General features: G+C 37.9%; 1 long non-coding RNA gene across 1 annotated transcript; it reads right to left on the minus strand.

The window, feature by feature from the left end:
- Window positions 1-3,263: 3,263 nt before the first annotated feature.
- On the minus strand, window positions 3,264-4,976 carry LOC131247299 (uncharacterized). Its single transcript, XR_009171614.1, has 3 exons — window positions 4,855-4,976; window positions 4,702-4,775; window positions 3,264-3,441 (listed from the first exon to the last, which is right to left on the minus strand). It is a non-coding gene; the product is annotated as an uncharacterized LOC131247299 (long non-coding RNA).
- Window positions 4,977-5,688: the final 712 nt, after the last annotated feature.

Consider the following 5,688-nt stretch of genomic DNA (forward strand, 5'->3'; position numbering starts at 1 on the left):
GGTGGGCCAGTCCGCCCCTTACCACGGTGTGTACAGAGGTCCATTGGCCATGAAATTTGGTAGGTGGGTCCTAAAATGAGTGGAACACACCCTTACAAAATTTTAAAATTTTTTGACATGTAAAAATATTTTAATTCATTTAAAGAAATCAATCTGTCCTGAAAATCGGACTGATCTGGACACCACATTATAGTGGGAGGGTCCAGCTACCACCATAAATTTATTAGGTGGGTCCTACCATGTGTGGGTCACATTAATATAAATTTTTAGAATTTTTAGACACCGAAAAGTATTTTAATAAATTTCAGAATTCCAACCTGTGTAGGATGGAATGTTGCTGAAAATGTAACTGTCCTAAATTTGGGTCATCCAATGGGTGGGTTCTGGGCCTCCAAAATTTTTGAAATTTGGACCCAAGGTCCTTCATCAATCCTAAAACAAATTAAGACCTAGAAAGATGGTCCACCTTCTAAGACAATATTTTTAAAATTTTGTTTTTATGGGACTATGCTGCTGGAAATTTTTGGCAGTCCACTATGTTGGCCCATCCTTTTGGATGCCCGAATGGGGTCCATTGGGGCTGAAATTTGGTATGGTTGTAGGTGGGTCATGCACCTACAAGAATCACATATAAATTTGTATCAATCTTCCTATCAAATTCTCAGAAATCAGGCCCCAAGGTGGCTCAAAAAGCTATACAAACAGTTTCTGGACAACAACATTACATTGAAATAAAATAATTTTAATTAGTAATTTGAATGGGATTTAATCCGAGAAAATTTGAGGATGGACCAAACTAGTGGGCCCCACAAATATCCAGATCATCCTACCATACAAAACACCTTTGCATGTGTCCCAATTAGTTGGATTTTGGGGACACATGTCATAGGATGGGATGTCATGGGCGTCCTCTCCTTTTTGGGTGGCTGAATTTTTTGTTGGCCCACTAGGTGGGCCACACACCATGATCAGGGATGGAAATAAGGAAAAAGAAGAGAAGAGAAATTCGGCCATAGGGAAGGGCTCTACCAGTATTAAGCCCTCCCAAGAAAAAATCCAACCACACATCATACACCAATATACATCTACACTATGAATCTCATACATGCATGACTAAAAATTAAAACGGATGGTTGGGATACCATCCCCACCATAAAATGAAGGTCTAGATGACCTTAGAATGATTTGGATCATGAGATACATCATGATGGGGTCCATGGAGAATGACCCCATCATGGAACAATGCATGCATGTAGGATGGGCCAAAGGCCACATCCAAGGGATCAAATGGGATCCCCACCATGGATTGGTGGGTCCCACATGTTCCATACATGAAGAAATAAAAGGATCAAGATAGAGAAGAAAGATCAGCAAGTTGTAGACACCCACCTTCAAATCAAGCTCTCAATCTCCCACACAAGATAGATCTTGGACCAAGGAAGAAGGTTTAATGGCTAGGATGAATTTCTAAGGGTGGGATTGAGGGATTTTAAAGCTTCAAGGGGCTAGAGTAATGGAGGAAAATGGGATGTTTGGGAGAGAAAATTGTTGGAATGAAGAAAATGAGGAGGGAGAGAGATAAGGAGAGAGAGAGAGAGAGAGAGAGAGATAGAGAGAGAGAGAGATAGTAATGATTTATTTGTAAGAAAAAAAATGATTACCTTAGGGAGGAGAAACCAAAGTTGCTAGGGGTAGGGTAGGTTTGGGTGGTGTGTGAGGTTTTGGTAGTGTGAGTTATGGAGATTTAGGTGGTGTGTGTAGTGTATATTGAAACTTGTGTAAAAGAGGGAGTGTGGGCCACATGCACCACTCCAAGGTGGGCCACATGATCAAAATCAAGGGCCATAGAATGAAACGTACATAACTTATGATCTATACATCGGATGGATGCACAGGACGTGGCATCGGAACCGCAACAACGATGCGAACGAGATGGCATAGGTTTTAGCTTGATCTGAGTCGGGTCTACATGACCGGACTTAAGGATGATTGTAAACACAATCTGAAGGTCGCGGGTTGCCGAAATTTGATTGGTAGGACCACGAGATCAAAATAAATGAAATGCATACTCACACACACACATGCACACATGCGAACTCGGGTCAGGTCTCACAAGTCCATTACCTTCCCTTTTTTCATGAGCACCATAGGTAACCAAACCATTAATCTAGGAGACCATAATGCTAATGGCCAACCTAAAAAACAACCCACACCAATGAGACAACCCAAGAGGCTTGAGTTATCTCTATTGCACAAAGACCATCTATCCTTCTAAAGAGGACTTGATTCACCCCCAAGCAGCTTTAGTTGTATGTGTTGCACACATACCATCCATCCTATTCTCTATAACCATATGTTTGATGGTAGCCACTAACTAGAATAATATGAATGTAAAACTAATGTGATATCTATTGAGTTACCCATCTAGAACGGCCATCAGGCTGACCACTAATCAGGCAAGTCAAAATGTTAGAAAAAGGCAGACAGTTTAGAAAAAACTTGGTGAAGTTACTCTAACCAATCAATTTGTTATGTAAATATGACCTACATGAGGGGTATGCTGGCCTATTTTTGAGCCAGAGAATCTAATGGGTATGGCCAACCTGATGACAGGAATGGACCTAATAGTTTGTGTGCCAACCCAGTACACATAGAAGCATGTAGATAAGCTGCCTTGTACATGTGTGTGATTATAGAAAAGCTTAATATGAACTATCAAATATTTATGCAAGTTGTGTAATATATTTATTATGATAGGGATAAAATTGGAAATAACAACTATGAATAGGGAAAATGTTGGGAAGTAAAATGGTGCAGAAACTCTCTTTCTATAGTAGCACAAACGATCATGTCCCCAACCATGAGATTGAAGGGTTATAGTGAGTCCAACACCTGTTCCATACCAGTACCCAAGACTCATATACACACCAGACTAACATAGATATGAAGAAAGAATAACACCAACATGCACTATAAATGGAATAGTTACTCATATTGGCTGCAATCTTCAGGTGAGGCACTGACAACAAAATATACAATCATTTTTATATGAAGGTGTGTGATCCGCCTGCGACCCTATGGCTCAATGTTCAAGCACCCATTGTGGTGTGAGTGCATGGGCATGTGTGGGGTGAGTGAGTGCATAAAAAAAAAGGTGCATGATCCCAAAACTTGTTACTGTGAAAAACTCCCTTGGATTGTACGTAGCCTAGTATCTTAAAATAATCAGGGACAAAATCTAACTGAGGCAAAATTGAAGTAATAGAAGGAAAGGGTTGGCAGAAAATAAATACTACTTTCAAAACAATCAAAAGATTTTCAGACATGAAACTAAGATCTTTGTTGACATATGCAAGTACACAATTCACTATGTCAGTTAAGTGGGACTTGCATGCCAAAGCTTGATCCACAATATCTTATACTATATCTGTTTCTGTAATCCTGCGAAGAAAAAGTCCATTTATAAAGCAGTTGTAGCTAAGATGAAGTGATGAGAATAGAAGATAACAAGTTCACTAAATATATAAATTCAATTTTCTATCAATAAATTAGCATATCAAGCTCATTGACATGGAAGAAGTAGGGAGATGATACAAATACAAACATTGCACCGAAAAACCCAGTGGTAAACATTGGAGAGTAATTCCACTAGACTACATAAGTTAAGAATTCTGCCAACATGAATAGCTTAATGGGGTTAGGACTAGAGGTTTTGCTGATTGGGTTCAAGCATGAGTCAGTGGATCTCCCTTTCGAAGGTCAAGTCTCTCCAACCATGTCTCTTCTTGGGTTTCTAAAGGGTGGGTTTATAAGTTTTCAATTTTTTCCAGTAAAAAAGGTCTTCCTAAGACTACATCTGATCATTGTCCAGTTCTGCTAGAAATGAAGGAAATTAATTGGGATCCTAAACCCAATTTTGCTGGGTTAGACTTAAAGGTTCTTAGTGGAATGCCAAAACCCAGCTGAGGTACATAGCCAAACGGCCATAAGTTGATGTGAACACATGCCTGAATTAGAATTCCACAAAAACCAAACATCACCTATATGTACATCTATGCTCTGTTTACCTTCTCAGTTTTCCAACTGTAGGACACCGATCTAAACATTCAGATCTATCCTCCAACCTAAGATATTTTTAGGGTATCCCCATCCATGGTAGATCCCATCCTATCAAGCATCTTGATCATCAAATCATGTGCCCTACATGTTTGGAATTAAAAGTAGCAGCAATATGTGCATTGGCTAAGGCTAATGACCCAACAATTAATTAGAAAAAAAATGTAAACTCAATGATCACCAAGTGAATTAAAATGATACTAGATTTCAAGTAACAAAAGAAAAATAAACAAGTCCAATATAAGAACCACTTGCCCATGCTATTATTCCCTATAGGGGGCTCGATTAAATAAACTACATAGGATCAAAGATAGATATTTATAAGATTTGTAAAGATCTATACCATGATTATTTATTGGTAGCATAGTTACGTGATGAATATTATAAGACAGCATGACATAGCCCAACAAAAAGGAAAAATATTACAACAAGCTAATAGTTAAGGAATTGTTCATGTGATAATAATGGGGAAATATCTTCTTTTTTTGGCTAAAAAATGATAGAAGGATATTATATGGGTTTCAGGATATATATATATTGTGTGTGCTTTATATCCAAATATGTATAGAATGCATTGTTTCTTACCCTACATAAAAATCCCTGGCATCACACAAAAGTTTGTTGAACATCTTTAGTTCAGGGCGTGTTTCCCTAGATATCTGTAAGAAATGATGCCAAATTTAGTTAGTTACAAAGATGCCAACTTCTTCAAAAAACTAATTTATGACTAGAACATACCAAACGATGATTGCCATTCTTAGAAATAGCTCCAGTCTCAATACAAAAGCAGAAAGGGCATTTATATTCGTTTGCCATGCTTGTATTAGCCAGTGATGGCCTCATGCATGAGAGATGGTACCTAATTTAATGAATCAAATCCACTCATGAGATACTTGAGAAAATAATCAAACAGAAAGTAGAAGCTTTACAAAAGTGCAAACTGGTGCAACATAAACCGCATCCCAACAGGGAAGTTTCTACATATAAAAAACAAGGTAAATCAACCTACCATCATATACATGAAATGCACATTGATGCTTTTAATCGAGTTTATCATTATATTGAGTAGTGATAATAAAAAGGGAATCGGTGTTAGGTTTTGACCTATTTTAGTCCCACTGTATTCCAAGAATAGCTTAGATGAATAACATTTCTACATTTTGGAAACTTTTACAAGATTTTGCAAACAAGTGCCTTCTATATGACACTATCTTAAAGATTTTCACTCTTCAATTTCGTGCAAACCAAGTTTCACACTTTTTTCGACAAAAGTTACAAGACATTATGGGGACCACAATGGTTTTAACATTTAATTTCTATCCAGATGAGGACTTCCAGTGCAATTTTTAAGCTTAAGTATGTTTAGGGTTTGGATTTAACAATTGATGATAGTTTTTTCTTGCCAATTGACAATTGAGTTGGATAGGTAATGCTCCTATCCCAACATAGAGCTGATGCACTGGTCTGACATGCTGAACCGATTATGTACCCATTGATAAACCCATATTCATATTGCCTTGTGCCAGCAATTTTGGGGTCGGCTTTACAATTTTACTACTAACTCATAGCATG

Source organism: Magnolia sinica, chromosome 5 (genome assembly GCF_029962835.1).
Source record: "Magnolia sinica isolate HGM2019 chromosome 5, MsV1, whole genome shotgun sequence".
Lineage (NCBI taxonomy): Eukaryota > Viridiplantae > Streptophyta > Magnoliopsida > Magnoliales > Magnoliaceae > Magnolia > Magnolia sinica.